General features: G+C 45.3%; 1 long non-coding RNA gene across 1 annotated transcript; it reads left to right on the forward strand.

Moving 5' to 3' along the window:
* Positions 1-1,760: 1,760 nt before the first annotated feature.
* Positions 1,761-13,376, forward strand: LOC115459544. Its single transcript, XR_003940297.1, has 4 exons — positions 1,761-1,773; positions 3,212-3,218; positions 12,952-12,959; positions 13,147-13,376. It is a non-coding gene; the product is annotated as an uncharacterized LOC115459544 (long non-coding RNA).
* The last annotated feature ends 576 nt before the right edge of the window (positions 13,377-13,952 follow it).

Here is a 13,952-nt window from a genome sequence, read left to right on the forward strand (position 1 = left end):
CGCAAACCTCAGAAACTTCTGGTGCGGGGGCCAAATCGGTATGTGCAAGTAAGCTTCTTTCAGGTCTAGAGACGTGAGAAACTCTCCTGGCTGAACCGCCGCAATGACGGAGCGCAGGGATTCCTTGTGGAAATGCCGCACTCTCAAGGACTTGTTCACTTCTTTTAAGTCCAGAATAGGGCGAAAGGATCCACCTTTTCGCTGCACCACAAAGTAGATGGAGTATCGGCCGCAGCCTTGCTCGGCGGGAGGCACCGGGGTCACTGCCCCTAACTGAATCAGACCTTGTAAAGTCTCCTCCACCGCCGCCCGTTTGACGGCAGAACCGTATCGGGACTCCACAAACACGTCTCTTGCTGGGGCATTGAATTCTATTCTGTATCCATCTCTGATCAGGTCCAGAACCCACTGATCTGAGGAAATCTTGGCCCACTCCTCGACAAAGAGGGAAAGCCGTCCTCCGATGACAGGCATCGAGGAGAGGGCCGGCGCACCATCATTGAGAGGGTCGCCCCTAAACTCCTGGTCTTGAGCCACCGGCTGCGGAACGCTTGTCCGAGCGAAAGGAGTTCCTCTGCTGACCACGGGCACGTGAAGTGAACCCAGCAGAACGCCCCGGGCGGTACCTTCTAGCTTCACGGAAGCGAGGTCTGTACGAGGAGTGGACCGCCTGGCCCTTAGAGGAAGGCCTCTGCCTATCTTCGGGCAAGCCTGGGGTTTTGGATCACCCAGGCCTTTCACAATTTCTCTAACTCCTCACCAAATAGGAGAAGTCCTTGAAAAGGCAACTTCACCAACCTTTGCTTAGAGGCCATGTCCGCTGCCCAGTGTCGTAGCCACAGACGACGGCGAGCTGCCACTGCTACTGCCATTTGTTTAGCCGAAGCTCTGACAAGGTCATAAAGGGCATCAGCCAGAAAGGACAAGGCCACCTCCATCCGCGGAGCCACATCCAAGAAGTGCTCCGCTCCATCTCCGGGCTGAGCCACTGCCTGTTGAAGCCAAGCTAGGCAGGCTCTCACAGCATAACAGCTGCATGCAGACGCCCGAACAGTGAGACCTGCAATTTCAAAGGACCGTTTCAACGCTGTTTCCAGCCTATGGCCTTGAACGTCCTTCAGGGCAACACCTCCTTCAACAGGGATGGTAGTTCTCTTTGTCACCGCAGTGACTAGGGCATCCACTGTAGGCATTTGAAAACGAGCCATATGTCCCTCATGCAGAGGGTATAACTGCCCCATAGCCCTGGAAACTCTCAAAGGTCCCTCGGGGTCAGCCCACTGAGCCGAAACAAGCTCTAGGATGGAGTCATGCAAAGGGAAGGCCCGAGCAGCTCTCTTGGTACTAGCCATCCTGGGATTACCCGAGGAGGCCATGCCACTGTCAGGATCTTCAATCGAGAGGGCCTGCAGGGTATCTGAAATAAGCGCTGGCAGCTCATCACGGTGGAAAATCCTCACCGTGGAGGGATCATCCAGATCCTGTGGTAAATCCGCACCTGACTCTGGTTCCTCAGACCAAAACGTCTGTCAGAGTTCTCCGAATCCTCACACCCCGACCACGGGGGGGGGGGGGGGGGGGGGGGGGGGGGGGGAAGGAAGGTGCACCACAATCTGAAGGGGAATTAACCCTTCTGCGCTTATCTTTAGGCCAAGCATCGGGAAAAAAAGCCTCACTGGGCAGTCCCAGGCCAGAATCCATCGGGGGGGGGGGGGGGGGGGGGGCAATCAGAGGAGCCTCAGGCGACCCTTGAGGAAGGGCTCTTTTCATCATGTATGCTTTATGCAGCAAAAGCACAAAATCCGGGGAGAAAATCTCACCCTGGGCACCCAAATTCTGTCCGGTGCTAGCCACTCCTGAAATAACCTCATCTCGAGGTGCCCCACCCGGCTCAGGTCTCTCCGTGTCCACGGAGGCCGCGCCATGCGGTGTAAGCAAAATGGCGCCCGCTGCCAGCTCAGAGCGGGAAGAAACATCGCTCGCCATGCTCGGGCTGGCTCCTACGCCAATACAGCACAATTTACAGAGCCCTGCTGCTGATTTGCGCTTGCCACAAGTGGAACAGCGCTTTACATTGTCCGCAGCCATCGCCGAAAAACGGCGGTAAAATCCAAAATGGCGGTTTCACGCCAAAATCGCCCCGATCGCGGGCCCACCCCGGAGGAGTTGGAAAACACTCTTACCTCAAAGGATCTAGTGTACAACTACGATCCTGCTGAAAATCAGGTCAAAAACCTCTGTTCCAGCGTCTCTGCGTTTAAAAACGCGACGCAACTTTTTTTTTTTTTTTTTTTAAGCTGTGAGGAAAGCAGAGGTATTGAAGACTCCGGAGGCTCAGATGAGTGGGAAAGGCAGGGAAAGGTCGCACCTATATGCCTGCATCCACTGTTGGTGGGTAAGGACAGGGAAAGCAAGGCAATATGTCCACATCCACAGAGGTATGGGTAAGGCAGGGAAAGGGCTAACCTATGTGCCTTTAAAGTGAAGCTGCTATAGCCTCCAACACCCCGGTTAACAACTGGCAAGCCAGGAACCACCTCCCGGCAGATTTTTCTGGAGCTCGAACAAGCTGCAGCCACCCTGCTAAGGGAGATAGAGAATACTGAAGAGGCAGTGGAGCTAGCTGGCCAAGAGGGCACTGTGAAAGTTTGAGTGCTCTCTATCTCCCCTGCTGGTTGATGGACATAACCCATACGTAATGGCTTCATCTGCTTGATGACAAGGAAGAACTTTATTTTTCAGTCTACTTCGATGTTCATTAAGTCTCTGTCTTATAGTTCTGGTTGTACGTCCCACATATATTTTTGGGCCTGCAGAATTAATGTGATGTCATTACACTGTTGACGGAAGCTTGTTCCTCGTGGATGTTTAAGGAGAAGACGGTGTAGGAGCGAGGAAACATAAGCCTAAATTTTGCCTGTTTTTCCTTAATACTCTGGTGCTTTGCATTTATTGAACTTCTGTACAAAAAATAAGAAAATTTTGAAGGGTCACAGAATAAGGAGTACTGATGATGTATAGAGCGTGGTAGTGAGCCATTGTTATGGCCAGACTCACTGAAAACTCGGATCGGCTGCGGTAATAGCCTATACTGAATTCTCATTTTGTCTCCCTTCTTTAATCTGTTTTACATATATATTTTATGAGTGTGGAATTCTTCTTTGATCCTCCTATATATAGGAATTGGCTATTGTTTATTTTTCCTTCTCAGGCTGGCAGTTTGAGTTCAACAAAGAAGACAAGGATTTTCTAGCTCTGCCATCACAAGAGCCTGTCCTACCTTGCAGGCTGTAATGCTTCAAACTTCTCTTCTTAGGAGTCCCTCAGCTATCAATAGCAGAGTTTTGGAGGTTTCCCTCAGCTATTGTCGGCAGGGTCTTAGGTCTTCCTTCAGTTACTCAAAAGGTTAATCCTCCTTGATCTGGGCCACGCCTTCCAGCCTAGGCTTCCTAGTCTTAGCTTTGTTAAAGCATGTTCTACCTTGGCCTGCTTAAGGGGAACTAGAGTTTGCCTAGGTCAGTGGTTCCCAAATTTTTTCACACACCCCCCCCCCCACATGGGTCTCCATCTTTTTCTCTGCACAAATATAACACTGCTAGGGTGTCCCTATAACCAGCCCCTCCAAATGACACACTTATTATGATTTATAACAAATTATTACTCTACCTATGAAAAGTTATTCCGTTATTATACTTCTGTGTACTTCCGTATGCCGCACAAGCCAGCACTGTTAAAAATACAAGTGAGATTAAATAAAGTATGCTACCAACAATAAAGAATGACAACTTGGATGTGTCAGCTCATAGGTTTACTTGCTTTGTTTTGAATGGGAAGGGAAACAGAGACTAACCTATTGGTTTCAACTTTTTGACTTCATCCTGTCTCCTGTTTTCATCCAACCTCCTTGGCAGTTGCCTCTGCCAGTCCCAAAGGCCACCTGCTTCATGTCCCCAGTGGCTGCGACAAAAAAAAAAAAAAAAAAGCAAGCACGGGGCCACAGCAGCCTTCAGGCATGGGTTGTCAAGTCTTCTGGTCCTCTGCCCCGCTGACGTCAACTTCCAGTTCCAGGGGCAGAGGACCGACAGAACTGACAGCACATGCACAAAGGCTGCTGCAGTCCTGCGTTTCCTTTTTTTGTTTATTTTTCTGACGCTGCTGTCTACAGTAGCAGTTCGGGCAGGAGAGAGTTCAGGATTTGCCGCGGCACTCCAGGGAGCCGCAGCGCACAGTTTGGGAAACGCTGGCCTAGGAACTTCCTCACTTTAGGCAGCATCTGCTTCCCCCTTCCTTTAAACACTCAGGTACCAAATGCAGCCTCCTCCCTGACAAGAGTATGTAGTTCAGTGGTTCTCAAACCTGGTGCTGGAGGCACCCCAGTCAGTCAGATTTTCAGGATATCCACAATGAATATTCATGGAAGATTTGCTACCAAGGAGGCAGTACATGCAAATCTCTCTCGCAAATATCTTGTGGATATCCTGAAAACCTGGCTGGCTGGGGTGCCTCCAGGACCACATCTGGTTACCACTGATCTAATCGATAGTGCTTAGTGAAAACATGTACAGAGGACCACATCCCTGCCTTACAAATCCTTGTAGGAGATACCATATGTCATTTCACTCAGGAAACTGCCACACCCATATATGAGCAAATTCTTAGGACACTAGATGAAAAACTACTTATGATAATATAGGCAGATGAAATCAACTCCTTAAGCCAGAAAGAAATGGCACCTTTCAAAGCCATACTGCCATTCCTGGCTGAAAAAAGCATCTAAACTTCCAAAATTCATTAGTTACTCACAAGTAGCACAAAAAGGGCTGGGCAACTATTCAGCAAGCAGAGGAGGTTAAACTCATCCCCACAATTCTCCTTCCTAAATGACAGCAAAACCAGAAGCTGATTCATATGAAACACAGATACTACTTTCTGCAATGAGGAAAGAACTGTTTGGATAGAAACTCCAGACCCCGTAAATCTTAAGGGCTCTGACAGGAAAGCACTTACAATTCTAAAAGTTATCACACTGAGAACACAGCAACCAAGAACAGAGTACACAGTAAGATCCTTAAGGGTTCTCTTTCATTGGCTCAAATACTGGCAGAACTAAAATCTCACAGCACAAAATTTAGGTGCCAGTCCAGAAAGCTTGATTGCACTGGAAGCCTGAGATATACCTCTTAGGAACCAAGCCACATCTGGGTGAGAAGCCAAGAGTGCACTTTCAATGCCTCCGAGTCTGCAGCACACCAGAGCTGCCATCTGAACCTTTAAGGAACCAACCACCAAACTTGTGTCCCTCCTGCGAAGACAGAATCTGTGACGACAAAGCGCAAAGGGGAAATATGGCCTGAGTACCACGCATCAAACACCTTACAGATTCTAGCAAACACCACAGAGGCCGATCTCTTCCACACCTGCAGTAAGGCTTAAATGACACACTACAGCTATGCAGATGATGTCAAATGCACCCTCTTGAGGACCAAGTCATAAGAAAACAGATGAGTCCTGAACTAGCAGATCTTTTCCGAGGCAGTTGATGCTCTGACCTTCCCCAAGATATAACAGATCTGTGTACTAGTCTTCTGGGTCAATCCCTAACTGAGGCCAAGTCTGGATCCTTTAACATTCTGAACATCTGCTATGTGGCTCACAAATAGGGCCAGTAGCTAAGATTCTGCCCAGAGCAGTGGCAGTGCGGCGTCTTGCTCTACATCTACATTTCTCGTTCCTCCTTTCTTGTGGATGTACAGCCACACTGAAGCATTGTTGGAAACTATGCTGACCACCCTGCCTTTCACTAAGGAACAGTGCCCTCTGCATGACTCATCTTCAACTGATTAGTCAGCCAAGAAGATTTAATCTTTATATTACTTCCTCTAAACCACCTGGCAAAGGGTACCCTAGCCGCTTAGGCTGGTATCCATTGTCAATATTTATCTATTCATTCATTCTTACATCCCACAATTATCCAAGAACACCCAATTAGGGGTCTCCAACTTCATGACCTTTGTCAGGTTGCAAAAGGACAGCCACCACTATAGACTAATCCATATAGCTGGTGTCCATGGCAAATGGACCTCATAGTTTTATGTCTGTACTGACCAATCAGTCTACCAGACATTTCAGCAGCAGGTGCATATGTGCTTAAGCCCATGGAACCAACTGGATGGTTGCCAGTGTTGGGGTGTATGGTTGCCACCATGAACCCCAACACTGACATATAAACCCAAACAAGAAACCACTTTCAATAAAAGCTCACAAATTTGTACTTGGATCTTAAACAACTGCTAAGGAGAAAATGCTTTCTGATCCTTATGTCAAATCAAGCTCCCAGGTACTCGAGACATTTGAGAAAGCATTGTATTATATGTTTCTTAAAGTTACATAAGTACATAAGTATTGCCATACTGGGAACGACCAAAGGTCCATCAAGCCCAGCATCCTGTTTCCAACAGTGGCCAATCCAGGTCACAAATACCTGGCAAGATCCCAAAGAGTACAAAACATTCTATACAGCTTATCCCAGAAACAGTGGATTTTCCACAAGTCCATTTAATAATGGTCCATGGACTTGTCTATAGGAAGCCGTCCAAACCTTTTTTTAAACTCCGCCAAGCTAACCACCTTTACCACATTCTCAGGCAACGAATTCCAGAGTTTAATTACACGTTGAGTGAAGAAAAATTTTCTCTGATTCGTTTTAAATTTACTACATTGTAGCTTCATCGCATGCCCCCTAGTCCTATTTTTGGAAAGCGTAAACAGACGCTTCACATCTACCCGTTCAACTCCACTCATTTTATAGACCTCTATCATATCTCCCCCTCAGCCGTCTCTTCTCCAAGATGAAGAGCCATAGATACTTCAGCCTTTCCTCATAGGAAAGTTGTCCCATCCCCTTTATAATTTTCGTCGCCCTTCTCTGTACCTTTTCTAATTCTACTATATCTTTTTTGAGATACGGTGACCAAAATTGAACACAATATTCAAGGTGCGGTCGCACCATGGACCGATACAAAGGCATTATAACGTCCTCACTTTTGTTTTCCATTCCTTTCCTAATAATACCTAACATTCTATTTGCTTTCTTAGCCGCAGCAGCACACTGAGCAGGTTTCAACGTTATCATTAACGACGACACCTAGATCCCTTTCTTGGTCTGTGACTCCTGAAGTGGAACCTTGCATGACGTAGCTATAATTCAGGTTCCTCTTTCCCACATGCATCACTTTGCACTTGCTCACATTAAACATCATCTGCCATTTAGACGCCCAGTCTCGTAAGGTCCTCTTGTAATTTTTCACAATCCTCTTGCAATTTAACAACTTTGAATAACTTTGTGTTGTCAGCAAATTTAATTACCTCACTAGTTACTCCCATCTCTAAATCATTTATAATTGTGTTAAAAAGCAGCGGTCCCAGCACAGACCCCTGAGGAACCCCCCCAAACCCACCTCCCCGCTCCCCCCCGTTTTCTATTTCTGTTGATGGCTCTCTCATTCTCCCTGTCTCCTCAGCTCGAAATCTTGGGGTCATCTTTGACTCTTCTCTCTCCTTCTCTGCTCATATCCAGCAGATTGCCAAGACCTGTCGTTTCTTTCTTTACAACATCCGTAAAATCCACCCCTTTCTTTCCGAGCACTCTACCAAAACCCTCATCCACACCCTTTGTCACCTCTCGTTTAGACTACTGCAATCTGCTTTTTGCTGGCCTTCCACTTAGTCACCTCTCCCCTCTCCAGTCGGTTCAAAACTCTGCTGCCCGTCTCATCTTCCGCCAGGGTCGCTTTACTCATACTACCCCTCTCCTCAAGACCCTTCACTGGCTCCCTATCCGTTTTCGCATCCTGTTCAAACTTCTTCTACTAACCTATAAATGTACTCACTCTGCTGCTCCCCAGTATCTCTCCACACTCGTCCTTCCCTACACCCCTTCCCGTGCACTCCGCTCCATGGATAAATCCTTCTTATCTGTTCCCTTCTCCACTACTGCCAACTCCAGACTTCGCGCCTTCTGTCTCGCTGCACCCTACGCCTGGAATAAACTTCCTGAGCCCCTACGTCTTGCCCCATCCTTGGCCACCTTTAAATCTAGACTGAAAGCCCACCTCTTTAACATTGCTTTTGACTCGTAACCACTTGCCTCCACCTACCCTCCTCTCTTCCTTCCCGTTCACATTAATTGATTTGGTTACTTTATTTTTTTGTCTATTAGATTGTAAGCTCTTTGAGCAGGGACTGTCTTTCTTCTATGTTTGTGCAGCGCTGCGTATGCCTTGTAGCGCTATAGAAATGCTAAATAGTAGTAGTAGTAGTAGTAGGAACCCCACTATCTACCCTTCTCCATTGAGAATAATGGCCATTTAACCCTACTTTCTGTTTTCTACCCTTTAATCAGTTTTTAATCCACAATAGGACACTACCTCCTATCCCATGACTCTCCAATTTCCTCTGGAGTCTTTCATGAGGTACTTTGTCAAACGCCTTCTGAAAATCCAGATACACAATGAGGCATATTTTCAAAGCACTTAGCCTTCCAAAGCTCCATAGAAACCTATGGAACTTTGGAAGGCTAAGTGCTTTGAAAATATGCCTAAATATCAATCGGCTTGCCTTTATCCACATGTTTGCTCACCCCTTCAAAGAAATGTAATAGATTGGTGAGGCAAGATTTCCCTTCACTAAATCCATGTTGGCTTTGTCTCATTAATCCATGCTTTTGAATATGCTCTGTAATTTTGTTCTTTTTAATAGTCTCCACCATTTTGCCTGGTACCGACGTCAGGCTCACCAGTCTATAATTTCCTAGATCCCCTCTGGAACCTTCTTAAAATATCGGCATTACATGGGCTACCCTCTAATCTTCCAGTACTGTGCTCGATTTTAAAGGTAATTTACATATTACTAACAATAGTTCCGCCAGTTCATTTTTCAATTCTATCAGTACTCTGGGATGAACACCATCCGGTCCACGAGATTTGCTACTCTTCAATTTGTCAAATTGTCCCATTACATCCTCTAGGTTTAAAGAGATTTCTTTCAGTTTCTCCGACTCGTCAGCTTCGAATACCATTTCTGGCACCAGTATCACTCCCAAATCTTCCTCGGTGAAGACCAAAGCAAAGAATCCATTTAATATCTCCACTATGGCTTTGTCTTTCTTGATCGCCCCTTTTACCCCTCAGTCATCTAGTGGTCCGATTCTTTTGCTGGCTTCTTGCCTGTAGTGGGATACCAAAATCACTGATCCACCAACAGCATCATAAGATCCATACACCATGGCTGCTGGGGCCAATCAACAGCACCAGACTGTGGTACCTCCAAATGCTGTGAGAATCACCCTGCCAATCATCGGCCACAGGAGAAAAATGCAGAGCAATGTGAACTTGTGTCATGGGAGAAGCAGGGCATCGATGCCCTCGGAACCAAATTCCTTTTTTCTGCTGAAAAACTGAGAAGCCTTGGTATATAGCGTTGGGTTGCCATGAGGTCCATGACTGGCATCCCCCACTTCCGTGTGACCAACTGGAAGTCCACTGCTGACAGTTCCCAATCCCCCGGATGCACACTGTGCCAACTCAAATTCCACCTGAACATTCAACATCCCGTGATGTGGGCTGTCAAAAGCTGAGAGATGAATCTTCGCCCAACTCAGAAGGAAATCCATCTCCCAAGCTAGAGTGGAACTGTGAGTGCCCCCTGCCTGTTTCTGTAGGCCACCATGGTCATGTTATCAAAGAACACCCGAACCAATGTCCTCTCCAACAGGGATCGAAATGCCAGCACAGCCAGGCAAACAGCTCAAAGTTCCAACCGACTGATCAGCCACTGGGACTTGGTCAAAGACCCTGTGCGTACTGGGACCAACAATGCACCCCCCACAAGGACTGGAGGCGACGCTCGTAATCCTGGGACACCAGAGCCCAACCACTCAGAATGGATTGCTGAAGGAAGCCGCATGCGAGCCCATACCCACAGAACCACTTCCAGCGTCCCCACCACAGAACACAGTACCTGCACGTAGTCCCAGACCCTGGAAGAGGAGGACGGCTTCAACTAACGAATCTGCAAGTGCAGCTTGTCCTGCTTCTGCCATAGCAAAAACACCTTGCCCTTCTCGGTGTTGAAACACACCCCAAGATATTCCAGTGTCTGAGTTGGAACCAGATGACTCTTGGCAAAGTTGAGTTGATGATCCAGCCCAGGGACTGTAAAAGTGTCACCACTCTGGCTGTGGCGCATACACTCTCCTGCAGTGATGAAGTCCTGATGAGTCACTCATCCAAATAAGGATGCACTTTGATGCCCTCCTTCCACAGGGCCGCAGCCACCACCACTATCACCTTGGAAAAGGTGCAAGGAGCAGTGGCCAGGCCGAATGGCAGTGCCTGAAACTGAAAATGCCAACCCAGAATCGCAAAGCAGAGAAATCAATGATGGGGAGGCCAGATGGTCAGAACACACTACTGCAGCAGAAATTGCAACTGCCCAAACTTTCCAGTGACTGCAGTAGTAGGAACAGCGTTTGGCACACTCCAAGTGGGCCTCCATTATCTGGCAGTTAAATCAAATACTGTGTGCAAATTTGGTCACTGCATCTCAAGACATAGCAGAATTAAAAAAGGTATGAGAAAGGTGATAAATGATAAAGGGGAAGGGACAACTTCCCTATGAGAAGAGGCTAGAGCTCTTTAGCTTGGAGAAGAGATGGCTGAGGGGAGATATGATAGAGGTCTATAAAATACAGGTAGACATGAATCAATTGTTAACTCTTCCTAAAAATACTAGGACTAGGGGGCACGTAATTAAGTTACTAAGTAGTACACTTAAAATAAATTGAGGAAAATACTTCTTCACTCATTGTGTAAACAAACTCTGGGATTTGTTGCCAGAGAATCTGGTAAAAGCAGTTAGCTTACCAGGGTTTTACAAAGGTTTGGATAATTTCCTAAAAGAAAAGTTCATAAGTCATTATTAACATGGATTTAGAAAAAAAATCCACTTGTGAATTCCATATTATAAAAAAGATAAACTGAGGAGAAAAAAGGGGGAACAGAGGCGGGCATGTGGCTTTATCCTCACTGATAGCTAGTAGGTGAGTTTGGCTGTAAGCAGAAAAAAAGCTTCAGCAAGTCATATCAGGTCAACAGGCCAATTCTTAGAACTCCCGATGTAAAACCAACAGCGCAGATCCCATACCGCCAGAACAGTGCAGAAAAATAGCTCTCCAAATGCTCAAAGGAAAATGATATTCAAATCATATGTTTGCTGCAAAAGCAAGGGGAAGGAACATGCTTTGTGAATACACAGAAGAGTTTCGCAATAAAGTGCAGCTCTTTTGCAAAAGTGCCAGGCAAACCTGACCATGAAAATGCACATCAGTGCCTCTCTTCTGTGCCTTCAAATATAAGCTTTTCAAATTTTTTTTTTTTTTTTTACTATTTTGTATTTCTTTTTTTAAACTTGAAAGGCTTATATTTAAGCACAGAAAACCAGCTTAGCACCACTGTGTGCTTTCACCAGCATAAACAAGAGAAATCTTCAGTCGCTCCCGCTTATTGTTAATAATTTGCGTGTTCCCACTAATTACTCTGACCTTGAGCTCCATAATCAGAAGGACACACTGGGATAGATTTACAAGTTTATTTCATACTCACCAAAAGCAAGCTTTAACAGAGAATGGAATCGCAGTATAGGCATTCAGCTGTTGGGAGAGCAGCACGTCGAGACACATGGCATGTGCCTTCACAGGTTACTGGCTTCTCCGAGGCACTGCTTAGGTAGCAGACCTTTTATACTTTTTTTGGTCCCATAGATCCCTATGAACATTTTACTTTCTCACCTGCACTTTCGTCATAATTGGCACATACATCCAATTATGACCAAGTTTCAGCTTCAGAGAGTTTGCTTATCTCTCATCCAATCAGGACCAAGTTTCAACCTTAGCAAGTTTGCTTATCTCCAAGCTTCGCTCATCCTTAAATTTAACTTTTCTGCACCTGGCCTTATCTTTGACCAATTATTTCTTATAGTTTCTCAGCATGCCTATGTCCAGCTGTACACAACCCTTGCCAACTTTGTAACTCTGCCAGGCTTCATTAACTTAATCAGACTGTCACATTTCTTCAGTGAAGTATCAGGACTGAGAGATCCTATGATTTTACAGGCCTAGTTTGCTTAAAAAGCCTGAACCTGTTTTTCACGGCATTCAATTTGTGACAATTATTTACATTATGCAGTTTCAAATCTCTAAACGGCTGTTGGGACCTCCCACAGCAGTCTTGTGAGGCTGCCGCGGAAAGTCCCCGCAGCCATTTTAAAACTTAAAGAAGTCTTTATTAAACAGATAGGAACAATATTAATCCATAAAGGAAGAACAACAACGACACAAATAAGCAATAATAAACTGTTTGAAAATAAAATAAGTCATAAATCTTTGAAATACACAACAATACACAAAGTTGAAACTGAGGAATCAGCAGGGCTAAGAGCAACTGGGGATCGGTCTTGCCCTGAGGAGCCACTAGACCACCAGCAGATTTAACGGTAGGCCCAGGGAGGGTCTTGGGGTGATGGATGGGTCGGTTTGGGTGCCGAGAGTGAATGCAAGGGGGAGCAGGGGGGTATTATGATTTGTGCAAATTTTGGTTGCTGGTTCAGTTGCAATCAAAACCAAGAAACCTGGTTTCAGTTTCCCTCTGACACTTTATTTCTTTATATAAAAATTCACACAAATACATTTAACTATATTCCCAAAGCAGCCTATAAAAAGGAACAGGTAAGACACAACTAAGAAATACTAATATTTTTGAAAAAAAAATCCATACTGAAATAGATTTGTTCAGTATCTGTAACATGAGAGTCAAACTTCACAACTTACTACACATGGCCCAGCAGTACATTTCTATTGTATGAACAGCATGCCTCCGGAAACAGTGACAACAGAAGGAAACACCGTGGTACTACTTCTGACTTGAAATATAGTCTTCATACTCTGGTCACTTAAGAAGACCTTTCAAAAGTGACACACAGCAGGCTGAAGAAACAATATGGCCTTTCATTCCTGAACTGTCAATGGCTTCAATTTCAATGCTCTTACACACATTTTTTTTTTTTGGTTTGCACCTGCACTCTTTCCAAAAGAGCACTAGCCCTTACCTGCATCAGCTCTGGATCGCTGACCTGCTGTCTTCCCGAATGGGGTCTTCATTCATCTGTGTGTAAGCGAGCAGCAAAGCTGCCGAACTAGGGTGAAAATGTAACACACTCCAATTTTGCTATGACGCACAGCTGTACGAGGAAATGGCTCCTTGTTAATCCACCATCCAAGCAAGTGTTTGCTGCTTCAAAGTCCCACAGAAGTATTAAATCACTCTGTAAAAATAAAGCCAAGTATTACATTATAAATTTAAATCAAGAGCATGCCTGGAAATATAAATAGGCATAGAAAGCACCAGCTATAAGCAAAATTTATTTATTTGTTACATTTGTATCCCACATTTTCCCACCTATTTGCAGGCTCAATGTGGCTTACATAGTACCATATAGGCATTCGCCATTCCGGTAAAGAAACAAATACAAGTGGTAGTATGATTAAGGAACATATGTTTAATACATTAATACATAAACATATTTAAACCATACACATGTGCAAACCCAATATATCCATGACAAATCTAGTATAATTCCTTAAAACATTAGGTTACATGTTTATAGTTTGCGTTAGCAATTAATTTAACGTAAGTTTATCTATTAAACAGACTTGTAGTCTTTCAAGCAGGTAATTCAAAAGGATACTCCATACAATGTGGGAAAATCTACCTGGTTTACGATCCCTGTATATAATGTTAGAATATTAATAGATATCTATTTTTGTTTTTTGGGGGGACCTCAGTTTGGGTATTAAGCAAAACTGTTTCTTATAGTGTTGCTTAAGTGACCCCCAGCTC

Source organism: Microcaecilia unicolor, unplaced genomic scaffold (assembly GCF_901765095.1).
Source record: "Microcaecilia unicolor unplaced genomic scaffold, aMicUni1.1, whole genome shotgun sequence".
NCBI classification, from domain to species: domain Eukaryota; kingdom Metazoa; phylum Chordata; class Amphibia; order Gymnophiona; family Siphonopidae; genus Microcaecilia; species Microcaecilia unicolor.